Source organism: Lepidochelys olivacea, assembly GCF_965140295.1.
Source record: "Lepidochelys olivacea isolate rLepOli2 genome assembly, chromosome: 1".
NCBI lineage: Eukaryota > Metazoa > Chordata > Testudines > Cheloniidae > Lepidochelys > Lepidochelys olivacea.
Window position 1 is genome coordinate 272,346,294 of NC_140411.1, and position 13,467 is coordinate 272,359,760.

At 44.2% G+C, this 13,467-nt stretch overlaps 1 long non-coding RNA gene across 1 annotated transcript in view; it reads left to right on the forward strand.

Annotated features, from left to right (window-relative positions):
- Positions 1 to 631: 631 nt before the first annotated feature.
- LOC311514994 overlaps positions 632 to 13,467 on the forward strand; it is a 47,494-nt gene continuing 34,658 nt past the window's right edge. The window contains exon 1 of the long non-coding RNA XR_014710018.1: positions 632 to 722. This is a non-coding gene — a long non-coding RNA (uncharacterized lncRNA). The remainder of the gene's footprint in view (positions 723 to 13,467) is intronic.

Genomic DNA, 13,467 nt, shown 5'->3' on the forward strand with positions numbered 1-13,467 from the left:
ACAAACCTTCGCTCCATTCGAGCAAACTTTAAATGGTGTAATACATTTCCAGAAACCTCATTAAATAGTTATACTACTTCTGCATTGCCTTTCCTTTCCCATCATTGCTAAACAATTACCCATGAATTTGTGTGCAAGTGGGAGCATTATCCTTTCTATAATTATAGAATGCTATAATTATAAAAGCCTTAAATAGATTCTAATCAGCCCTGGGTAGCCAACTTTCATATCATCCCTGACAGGGGCAATAATTTGTAGTACATTTCTGGGAGAGAAAGATGGACATTTTTTTTCTCTAATCAAATTAAATTTGAGATCATTTGCCCCCTAGTCTTGCAGGTCTTGGTGGAGTATGAGGGGAAGACCTACAATGATCAGAATGAGTGGCAGCATGGCCTATGATTTATTTGGTGAAGCTACAATATTAGTGATGTCTCCTCATTTCCTGAAAAGAGGCAGCATTGTACACTGAATCACTGGGAATCAAGATACTTGGGGTCTATGCTTGGATCTGCCACTGACCTGCTGGGTGACTGCGGGCAAGTCACTGCACCTCTATGCCTCAGTTTCCCCACCTCTAAAATGGGAATGATGATTCTTTTCCTTTCTTTCTTCTTTAACACCAGATTATGGATCACTGAGGAAGAGAAGAGATGTTTAGGAACAAGAACTTGTATTTATAAACACTGTAAACACTACAAGAAAAATAAAACGCCAAAAAGGTAAATGACTGTTTAATGGGGTTTTGATAGAATATTATGTCCCAGAGTGTGGCTGGGATTCTTTTAAATCTAATTAAAATCTTGCACTTCTACTGGGCTGCCATAAGATGTTATAAAATCTCTATGCTCTTTTTTGGTAGCTGTGGCTGCGGCTGTTTGCCAGTGTGACATAAGCTAAGAAAATGAAAGATGTAAGTAATATCCTGAAGTAAAATGGAAACTTTCCACCAAAGACCATAGCAAAAAATTCCCCATTGCAAGTGCTTAATTAAACATCTTAAATAAAATGCACTTACCAGTGAAGAAAAGTGATCCATAGAAAAGATTTTTGTAAAAAAAGTTTAGTTTAAACCCACTAATGCAAAGAAACTTTTTCAGTAAATTTTGAAACTCTACTCCACAGAGACCCTATTGTGCCTAGCTTTTGCAACATACAGTGCATCCCACTTACAGTTGTCTGTGACTTAGTGACACAGAATAAAAGTCCCATGTTTCAAAGCATTGCATCATACAAATTGAAATTCTTATTATGAGCTCAAATCCTGCTCTCTTTACTCCACTGTTCCCACTGAAGTCATGGGCCTTATTTTCGCACTCACTAGTACACTGGGGTGTGTAGTCTTAGACTCATAGACTTTAAGGCTCAAAGGGACCATCAGGATCATTTATTCTCACCACCTGCACATCACAGGCCACAGAACCTCACCTACCCACTCCTGTAGTAGGCCCATAACCTCTGGCTGAGTTACTGAAGTCCTCAAATCATGATTTAAAGACTTCAGGTTACAGAGAATCCACCATTTACTCTAGTTTAAACCAGCAAGTGACCTGTGCCCCATGCTGCCAAGGAATGTGAAACCCCCCCACGGTCTCTGCTAATCTGACCGGGGGGGGGGGGGGGGGATTTTTTCCTGATGCCAAATATGGCGATCAGTTAGACCCTGAGCATTTTGGCAAGACCCAACAGCCAGACACCTGGTAAAGAATTCTCTGCAGTAACTCAGAGCCCTCCCCATCATGTGCCCCATCTGCGGCTGTTAGGAATATTTGCTACTAGCACTTGCAGATGTGCCACATGCCATTGTAGCCAATCACATCATATCATCCCCTCCATAAATTTGTCAAGCTCAGTCTTGAAGTCCGTTATGTTTTTTGCCCCATTGATCCCATTGGAAGGCTTCACTCCTCCAAACCTTCACTCTTCTGATAGTTAGAAATGCTTGTCTATTGTCAAGTCTAAATTTGTTGATGGCCAGTTTATATGCATTTGTTCTTATGTCATTATTAGTGCTTAACTTAAATAACTCCTCTTCCTGGTATTTATCCCTCTGATGTATTTATAGAGAGCAATCATATCTCCTCTCAGCCTGCCTTTGGTTAGGCTAAACAAGGAAAGCTCCTTGAGTCTCTTCTCATAAGGTAGGTTTTCCATTCCTCGGATAATACTAATAGCCCTTCTCTGCACCTGTTCTAGTTTTAATTTATCTTTCTTAAACATAGGAGACCAGAATTGCACACAGTATTCCAGATGGGGTGCCTTGTATAAGGGCAATAACACTTCCCTATCTCTACTGGAAATACCTTGCTTGATGCATCCTAAGACTGCATTAACCTCTTTCACGGCCACATCACATTAACGGCACATAGTCAGACATCAGGTCTTTCTCCTTCTCTGTCACTTCCAACTGATAAGTGCCCAATTTATAACAAAAATTGTAAGTCCACAACCTTGCCCTTTGCACTCTTAAGTTTCATCCCAGGTCTTTTATTTCAGTTTTCAAAGTCTTCCAGATCTATTGTATGATATTCTGGTCCTCTGCCATTTTGGCAATACCTCTCAGCTTTGGTCATCAACAAATTTTATTAGCAAACTCCCACTTTTTGTACCAATATCGTAAATTAAAATGTTAAATAAGATTGGTCCCAAGACCTATCCCTGAGGAACTCCACTAGTAACTTCCCTCTAGCCTGACAGTTCACCTTTCAGTATGACCCATTGTAGGTCTCCCCTTTAACCAGTTCCTTATCCATCTTTTAATTGTCATATTAATCCTGATATTCTCCAATTTAGCTAATAATTTCCCATGTGGACCTGTATTAAATGCCTTACTTTGTCTAAAAAATCAGTTATCTTCTCAAAAAAGAGATCCCGTGGTCTGGCACTCTCTACCTTTTGTAAAACCATGTTGTATTTTATCCCTATTACCCTTTACCTCTGTGTCTTTAATTACTTTCTCTTTCAAAATTTGTTCCAAGACCTTGCGTACAATTGAGGTCAAACTAACAGGCCTGTAGTTTCCTGGATCACCTTTTCTCCCTTTCTTAAAAATAGGTTGTGACGGGATGTATCAGCCCCGCACTGGTAGAGCAGGTGTTAACCTTTCTCTCTTAGCCGAGAAGGCCACCCCACCCGCAGCTCTGCTGGGCATGCTCTGGCTGGAGCCAGGATATAAAAGGCAGCAGAGCAGCTCAGTCTGGGGGAGGACTGCCTGCACTCCAGGACACGGATGGCAGCCAGTCAGAGACAGACCCTGACACACCGGCTTGGGACATTGTGGAGAGGGGAAAGACCAGAGAATCTGAGGCGGAGAACCCCAGAGGCTCAGGTAGGAAGTAACCCAGGAAAGCTTTGCGTGGAAACAGTTACAGAACTGAACCAAGGCTCGGCATGTTTCAGTAGGAGCCCTGCTGAGCTGGTGGCAGGCAACCCCACCACCGATAGGGCCCTGGGTTGGGACCTGGTGGAGAGGGCGGGCCTGACTTCCCCTATCCTGGCCACCCACCCCGGGGTGGTGGCCCCACTCCAGAATTATGGACTCTGGCCGCTAGGCTGCACTGCCCTGAAAGCAAGGGCTGTAGTACTGACTCTGGCCGACAGGTTGCACTGCCCAGACAGTAAGGACCATATTCCTGACTCTGGCCATTGGGCCGCACTGCCCTGAGAGCAAGGGCCATGTCATTGACTCTGGCCATTGGGCCGCACTGCCCTGAGAGCAAGGGCTGTAGTACTGACTCTGGCCAGTAGGCCGCACTGTCCTGACAGTAAGGGCTGTAATATTGACTCTGGCCATTGGGCCATGCTGCCCTGAGAGCAGGGCTTGTGTTAAAGACTAAAGCCACAAAGCCATGCAGCCCCGAGATACAGGGCAGCCCTTCAGACCTGACCGCGGGGCTGTGACGAACCTCTGCCCCGCCCCCATGGGGTGACGGGATGTATCAGCCCCGCGACATAGGTATTATATTAGCAATTCTCCGATCAAGAGTTTGACCTCTGAGTTTATGGATTTGTTTAAAATCCTTGCTATTGGGCTTGCAATTTCATGTGCCAGTTTCTATAATATTCTTGGATGGAGATTTTCCGGGGCCCCTGATTTGGTCCCATTAAGCTCTTTGAGTTTGGCTTCCCCCCAGATGTGGCAATTTCTACTTCCATATTCTCATTTTCATTAGCCACCCTGCCACTACCCCAAGCTACTCGTTACCCTTATTAAAAACTAAGGCAAAGTATCTGTTTAGGTGTTGGGCCATGCCTAGATTATCTTTAATTTCCACCCCATCCTCAATGCTTAGTGGTCCCATTTCTTTCCTTGTTTTCTTTTTTCTTTGTATGGCTATAGAACCTCTTACTATTGGTTTTAATTTCTTTTGCAAGGTCGAACTCTGTTTAGCCTTTGAAAGTTCTCATTTTCCCCCTTCAAGAGGTAGCTTTCCCATCTTCCATTTCTTGTAGTCTTTCTCTTAATCTGTTTGAGATGCTTGCAGTTTGGTCTGCAACCTTCTCTACCATTTTTTCCTATTGCTTGTGATGCAGGCTTCTGATAGCTTTTGCAACTTTGACTTAAAATAATTCCAAGCCTCCTCCGCATTCAGATCCTTGTTCTTCAGTCCAGTACACTTCCCTGGGCTTGGCCATCATCTCTTTGGGTTTCTTGCCCCAAGTGGCCCCTGGAATTGCCTCTCCTGGGCAAGTTCCCTGCTCTCTGCAGGAGCTGGGCTCACTTCTGGGATCCTTTCTGAGTCTAATTATCTCCAGTCCCTGGCACTGTTTCTCATGTCCAGCTACTGGGCAATGACGGAAAGCAGATGTCCAGAGCCCCTCTCAGGGTTGCAGTGTCTGTCTGCCCTAAACAAAGTGGGGGAGGAGGAAAGGCTAATCATTGCCTTAGGCTGGGCTCCCCTGGCTGATGGGCTTCCTCATGGTCTTCAGCAGCATCTTTTTTCAGGTAAATCTCCCCCACTCCCCATGGCCAGATTCACCTCGTATAAGCTCCCCTTCTCCAGGCAGGACATGCTCTATAGGTGCACCTAATTGGCACTGCCTGAGTGCCAGGATGCTCGTAGGCTTGCTGTCCATGGGATGGGGGCATGTCTCATCACAGGGCGTAAACTGCCGCCCACACTGTCACTTGGGGCCACTGCACTCAAGGGCACCCTGACACTAATTTAAAATTGCCCTCCCCTGGCCAAACCAACAATGGGAGACGTAGGGTTGGTTCTTGGTTTCCTGATGTCCACACTCAATCCGGGGAACATAGGCACTGACTCTGTGGGTGCTCTGGGGCTGGAGCACCCATGGTAAAGAAATAATGGATGCTCAGCACCTACCAGCAGCTCTGCCGATCAGTTCCTCCCCCTCTCCCCCAGCGCCTCCCACCTGCCAGTGATTAGCTGTTCAGTGGCGTGCAGGAGGTGCTGGGGGAAAGGGGGAGGAACGGGGATAGGAAGAGGAGGGGGAGGAATAGGGTGAGAAGAGGCGGGGTGGGGGCTTTAGGGTAAGGGTGGAGTGGGAGTGAGGCCTGGGGCAGAGTGGGGGTTGAGCACCCCCAGGAACTCAGAAAGTTGGCATCTCTGCCAGGGAGTATTCATGGTTGAGTTTCAAAATAGCCACTGAAAAACCTGAGGTGGAAAGATAATACAAATTTTGTGCCATTTAGCCAGAGGCATTGTCCTCATAGATGTTGTAATGTGTCAAGATGATGAGCCCTGAGAACTTCATCACCATGTCAGTCAGCATATCTTAGCTCCTCTGGCAGCATGTTATGTTTGGGGATCTGTAGGTGAACAGGGTAGTTAGTCTGCTCTCTGCACTGTCAGATCTAGTGGATGCCCTTAAGGGAATCTTTGGCCCAGCTGGGAATAGAATGCCTATTCCACCTCCAGACTTATCTTCACCCTGTTTGGTTCTGTGGTGTACACAGAGTAGCCTCAAGAGATGGAAGTCAGCTTGCACTGTCCATCAGATTTCTGTGATGCACAACAGGCTGGATGACTGGTCAGCAATCAGATCTTGAATGGTGAATACATATTGACCAGTGATCATCTGATCAGCATGATGCTGTACTGTGTCAGTCTCTCTTCCTCCTCTGAGGACTAACTACTTGTAAATTGGATGCAGGGTACATGTTTTGTCTGTTTTAATTCTCCTTAAGACTTCCATTGAAGAGGGGATAGGTAGTGGTGGTCAGCAGGTGGAATGCTGGATAGTTAGAGGCAAGTCTGCTCATTTTGACCAGGAATTGTGTTTAGGCTGTGATGTGACTGTATGAAACCACTAGGGTTTGTCCACAGTGCCTTTATCTGTGGACTCCTTTAGTATGTGGGTTATGAGGGTGCTAACTCTATCTGTGCCAGAAATCCTTATATTTTTGTTGGAAAAAACTTGTATGGAAGTTCATTTCTAAACCGAATAACTCATTTACAGTATATTTAGATGAGCTGATATAATCACTTACTTTTATATAATCTTATCATAAAAAAGCTTATGTAAAAGCATCTCTTGTTACAGCGTGGTAGAAAAATTTTCTCTTTAGCTGTGACCTTTTACATCAAGTTTCAAGCCAAAGGGAAGCATGTGTGTGTGTAAATACAAAAGTATAAGGATTTCAGATGTGTGTGTGTGTATATATAAAATACACAGACATACAGCTGACTTACAAACTCCTGGAAACAGTGACTAGTAATGTTTTCATTATGAACCTTTGAAAATAGAAGCACTAATTGGTGCCACTTCTCTGAAAAAAGGGAGTTTTACGAGTGTCTATCAGACCAAACAAAAAATACCCAAACCACACAAGCTGTGTTTAAAGCATAACTGAAAGGAGGAAATGGGTATTAAAGTTCTTTCTTTCAGGGGGAAAAGTTTTCTGAGGCTTGCTTCTAACACATTTTCAGTAAGATCAGATGTTTATTAAGGAGGCAAGAAAACTGGCTTCAGAAAAGTGAACCGCCTCATATCTTTCTTTTTAATCTTGGAACACTTCAACATATGTACAATACAATATTGAAGATATGGGAAAGGAGACAAGCTCTATACACAGTTTTGATGCTTTTGATATAACTTATATGTATGCTTAACAAGGGGAAGAAAAACTAGTTGCAACATAATTGAACGACAACAATACTCTAATATGACCTAAGCCAGGCAAACTAAAAGCTAAAACAATCCTTTCTCTCTTGCCAACAATTCACCACTTCCACAAAATTCACCCCCATTTTCAAAGGCTGGGGGAGGTGGGGTGGGAGGGTGAGCATTGCAGCATGGCCTCAAGAATCAGTTTTGAATCAGGAGTGGGTGAGAAAATTCCAAAGCTATGGGGGACTGCCCATGAGGCAGCAAGCTCAGGTCTGCCAGAGTCTGTGGCAATCAGCCAGATGGACTAACCCAGAGTAAAAGACTCCAAGGTATCTCCTTTCATGGAGAACTTCAAAATGTGTGTGTGGGGGGTTGCTGTTTCAAATAGGAACAAAATGAAATTGCAGAATATCAAACAAAATGAAATTGCAGAAAGATGTAATTACCTTTCTCAGTACAGCTCTAGTTAAAATCTCCTGGGTGTATGTAAATGATATCCTGCACCCCTTATATTCCTGAATAGTCCCACTGACTTAAATTTAGTTTGGTGCCTTTGAAGACCGCCCAGACTTAGTGAGGCTACCTTGTAACTAAGCACTAGACAATCAAATCCAGAGTACTCCGTGACTGAAACTTGGCTTAATGCTGAAATCCTAGCGGATCTTAAACATAAAAAAGAAGCTTACAAGAAGTGGAAGGTTGGACATATGACCAGGGAAGAGTATAAAAATATTGCTTGGGCATGTAGGAATGATATCAGGAGGGCCAAATCGCACCTGGAGCTGCAGCTAGCCAGAGATGTCAAGAGTAACAAGAAGGGTTTCTTCAGGTATGTTGGCAACAAGAAGAAAGCCAAGGAATGTGTGGGCCCCTTACTGAATGAGGGAGGCAACCTAGTGACAGAGGATGTGGAAAAAGCTAATGTACTCAATGCTTTTTTTGCCTCTGTTTTCACTAACAAGGTCAGCTCCCAGACTGCTGCACTGGGCATCTCAAAATGGGGAAGAGATGGCCAGCCCTCTGTGGAGATAGAGGTGGTTAGGAACTATTTAGAAAATCCGGACGTGCACAAGTCCATGGGGCCGGACTAGTTGCATCCGAGAGTGCTGAAGGAATTGGCGGCTGTGATTGCAGAGCCATTGGCCATTATCTTTGAAAACTCGTGGCAAACCGGGAAAGTCCCGGATGACTGGAAAAATGGCTCCATGTCTAGTTGGCAGCCGGTATCAAGTGGAGTACCCCAAGGGTTGGTCCTGGGGCCGGTTTTGTTCAATATCTTCATAAATGATCTGGAGGATGGTGTGGATTGCACTCTCAGCAAATTTGCGGATGATACTAAACTGGGAGGAGTGGTAGATACGCTGGAGGGGAGGGATAGGATACAGAAGGACCTAGACAAATTGGAGGATTGGGCCAAAAGAAATCTGATGAGGTTCAATAAGGATAAGTGCAGGGTCCTGCACTTAGGACGGAAGAACCCAATGCACAGCTACAGACTAGGGGCCGAATGGCTAGGCAGCAGTTCTGTGGAAAAGGACCTAGGGGTGACAGTGGACGAGAAGCTGGATATGAGTCAGCAGTGTGCCCTTGTTGCCAAGAAGGCCAATTGCATTTTGGGATGTATAAGTAGGGGCATAGCGAGCAGATCGAGGGACGTGATCGTTCCCCTCTATTCGACATTGGTGAGGCCTCATCTGGAGTACTGTGTCCAGTTTTGGGCCCCACACTACAAGAAGGATGTAGATAAATTGGAGAGAGTCCAGCGAAGGGCAACAAAAATGATTAGGGGTCTGGAACACATGAGTTATGAGGAGAGGCTGAGGGAGCTGGGATTGTTTAGCCTGCAGAAGAGAAGAATGAGGGGGGATTTGATAGCTGCTTTCAACTACCTGAAAGGGGGTTCCAAAGAGGATGGCTCTAGACTGTTCTCAATGGTAGCAGATGACAGAACGAGGAGTAATGGTCTCAAGTTGCAGTGGGGGAGGTTTAGATTGGATATTAGGAAAAACTTTTTCACTATGAGGGTGGTGAAACACTAGAATGCGTTACCTAGGGAGGTGGTAGAATCTCCTTCCTTAGAGGTTTTTAAGGTCAGGCTTGACAAAGCCCTGGCTGGGATGATTTAACTGGGAATTGGTCCTGCTTCGAGCAGGGGGTTGGACTAGATGACCTTCTGGGGTCCCTTCCAACCCTGATATTCTATGATTCTATGAAACATAGAGGGAAAGTCATATTAAATACTCACCCATATCTGACCACTGATGTCAGCAAATACAAATGGTCCATATGGCACTTTTATCCATCAGAGGTATTAAAAGCTGAAACATATTGTATATTATCTATTCTAACAAGGAAAATTTCTGTTAGTTTTGAGTTCTTGATTAAAGTCTCATGTTTATTTACTACTTGTATTATGGTAGTGCCAACAGGCTTCAGCTAAGACCCAATTACACTATGCACTGTAAAAAGAAAAGGAGTACTTGTGGCACCTTAGAGACTAACAAATTTATTTGCGCATAAGCTTTCGTGAGCTGCAGCTCTCTTCATAAAAATGCATTGTCCTTTCCCCAAAGAGCATATGGTCTAAATAGACAAGATAGGCAAAGAGTAGGAGGGGAAATGGACATACGGCGGTGAAGTGATTTGCTCAAGGCCATACCAGAAGCTAGTGACAGAATGGGAATAGACTCCAGGTCTCCTAAATCTAGTCCAGTGCTGTTTCCACAGGAACATTCCATTTTTAAATATAAAAATGGGTGATAGTCCTCCAATATTGAAAGACTATGTTCACGCAGGCACTGGAAAGACTTCAGAAACCAAAGTACCAAACATCCTATGGAGTGGGTTTTTTTGTGGGTGGCTGCAGCCTTTACGGGAGGTAGAATCAGTAGATCATAACTAATATTTTTGGAAGAGCTGGTGGAAACATGCAATTTTACTTCTGTGACAATTTCAAATGTTGTTTAAAATTTTCATGAAAAACTTCAATTTTTTGAGGTAAAAAAATTGGAAACAAATTTTCAAATAGAAACTTTGTTTTTCATAAAAAGAAAACATCAGATCAAACTGTTTCATGAAATATTTCAATTTGGACAAAACTGCTTTGTTCAACTGAAATTGTTTCCAACCTGTTATTTCTGATTTCCTTCTCTGGAAAACAGAATCCAAGGAAGAGCTTTTAAAAGCTTTATTGTGAACACTGTAGTATGTCAGGTTTCAGAGTAACAGCCGTGTTAGTCTGTATTCGCAAAAAGAAAAGGAGTACTTGTGGCACCTTAGAGACTAACCAATTTATTTGAGCATAAGCTTTCGTGAGCTACAGCTCACTTCATCGGATGCATACCGTGGAAACTGCAGAAGACATTATATACACACAGAGACCATGAAACAATACCTCCTCCCACCCCACTGTCCTGCTGGTAATAGCTTATCTAAAGTGATCATCAAGTTGGGCCATTTCCAGCACAAATCCAGGTTTTCTCACCCTCCCCCCCCCCACACACAAACTCACTCTCCTGCTGGTAATAGCCCATCCAAAGTGACCACTCTCTTCACAATGTGTATGATAATCAAGGTGGGCCATTTCCTGCACAAATCCAGGTTCTCTCACTCCCTTATCCCCCTCCAAAAACCACACACACAAACTCACTCTCCTGCTGGTAATAGCTTATCCAAAGTGACCACTCTCCCTACAATGTGCATGATAATCAAGGTGGGCCATTTCCAGCACAAATCCAGGCTTTCTCACCCCCCCGCTCCTCCGGGAAACACACACACACATGCAAGTTTAACCAGAATGTCTGGGGGGCGGGGTAGGAAAAAACAAGGGGAAATAGGCTACCTTGCATAATGACTTAGCCACTCCCAGTCTCTATTTAAGCCTAAATTAATAGTATCCAATTTGCAAATGAATTCCAATTCAGCAGTTTCTCGCTGGAGTCTGGATTTGAAGTTTTTTTGTTGTAAGATAGCGACCTTCATCTCTGTGATTGCATGACCAGAGAGATTGAAGTGTTCTCTGACTGGTTTATGAATGTTATAATTCTTGACATCTGATTTGTGTCCATTTATTCTTTTATGTAGAGACTGTCCAGTTTGACCAATGTACATGGCAGAGGGGCATTGCTGGCACATGATGGCATATATCACATTGGTGGATGTGCAGGTGAACGAGCCTACCCCCCCCCCCCCAGACGTTCTGGTTAAACTTGGATTTAAACTTGGAGAGTGGTCAGTTTGGATGAGCTATTGCCAGTAGGAGAGTGAGTTTGTGTGTGTGTGTGTGTGTGTGTGTGTTTCCCCGGGGGGGGGGGGGTGGTGAGAGAGCCTGGATTTGTGCTGGAAATGGCCCACCTTGATTATCATGCACATTGTAGGGAGAGTGGTCACTTTGGATGGGCTATTACCAGCAGGAGAGTGAGAGTGTGTGTGTTTGGGGGGGGGGGGGGCGGGGCGGAGGGTGAGAAAACCTGGATTTGTGTTGGAAATGGCCCAACTTGATGATCACTTTAGATAAGCTATTACCAGCGGGACAGTGGGGTGGGAGGAGGTATTGTTTCATGGTCTCTGTGTGTATATAATGTCTTCTGCAGTTTCCACGGTATGCATCCGATGAAGTGAGCTGTAGCTCACGAAAGCTTATGCTCAAATAAATTGGTTAGTCTCTAAGGTGCCACAAGTACTCCTTTTCTTTTTACTGTAGTATGTGCCGCAGAGGCTGAACCAAACCTGAAGCTTTTGTTATGACAATCAAGGTTACTTTCCTGGACCTCTGAGGAGAATCCAAATAGTTGATACAAAAGATTAAAAAAGCTTTTTATCTGATAATTTAGAGCAGGGGCACCCATGTTTATATTTTTCATGGGTTCAAGGTCTGAACTTAACTTGTACACAATGAAACAGAATATGGCTGCTCTCATCTCTCCTACAACAGCATGAGTTGCAGAAATTGCAGGCCCTATCATGGAAGGCACTCTAGTTCAACACTGTGCATTGCATGGGAGGACCTGTTGTCTCCCCAGGACATGTTTTTGAATTGGAGGAGGTTGGTTATCAGCCATATTTTAGGATGTGATGGACTGGATCTGGCCCATAGCCATACTCTGCTACCCTTGAATTTGGTAGACAAGTGATTAACGTTAGCAGAGCCTGAGGGGTGATTATTTTAATTTTTGCTCTTAGCATTTCTCAGCTGTCAGCAGCAGTAGGCCATTATTATGTCACAAAGTTGCATTCTGTTAGTGTTATCACTTAACTGTAGCCTTTCCAATTTTGTTTAGGACTTAAAAACAAAACCAAAGCAACCTCATTTGACTTTGCACTGCATTAATTTATTTGTAAACAAATGGAAACTGACACATGCTTCTTCAGAACACACTGCTATATGAACAAGTGTTGGTAACAAGGGCTGAAAGACAGTCTGGTGCCACCAGGCCCAGCTGTTTCTTCAGTAGTTACTATTGTGTTGTCTCTTTCATGTCAGCTTGGCAAGCACATTTTCAGCTAGCCCCACATTTTGCCTCCAGGGAACTCTGTCTTTGGCACTGTTTGCAATAGATGAGTCTCTTTACCAGTGCTGAATGCAACTCTTTTGTGTAGACTTGATCTTTGGTAAAACAGGTTCTTCCCTGCTGCATACAAAATTCACTGCACTCCATGCCAACAAATATATCTGCTGTTGGCCTGGTAACTTTGTTCCATTGAAATAACACTTGTCTTCTGTCTCCACACTCTGCTGTGCTGACATGCTAAGCAGTGCAGTTTTGGAGAGAGGAATTTCTGTTTGTACTTTGTGAGGACAGAATACACTTAACCTGCTGAATGTACAGTCAATAGAAGACCACCTTGATTAGCTGACAAAGAACCATTCCTAATACAGGGTGAATGGTGCAGCCTGATTCACTGAAGGATGAGCATCCTGGGGGTGCTGAATTATGCTGTAGCGCTTTAGAGTTTTGTAGCACTGCGGCGGTACTAGGTTCTGAAGCAGCATGGAGCAAATAAGCAAATGACAAATGGGCTGAGCAAGCGCATGCTGGAAATGTGCCTAATGGTATTAGATTTAACCCTGTAGCTGATAGATTTTTTCAGACTGTGAGAGAGTTTCTAAAATCTGAATTTTAATGGGCTTTAACGGGGCTGTCTGATGACTATGGGATCTGAGAGTACGCCTACACGGCAAAGAAAAAACCAGATGGCAAGGAGTCTCAGAGCCTGGGGCAGCTGACTCTGTCTTGCGGGGTTCCTGCTCTAGGACTGAAAATAGCAGTGTCGATGTTCAGGCTCAGGCTGGAGCCTGACCTCTAAAACCCTGAGCCCATATGTCTACACTGCTATTTTTAGCCTCACAGTGTGAGCCCTGCAAGTCTGAGTCAGCTGACCTGGGCTCTGAGA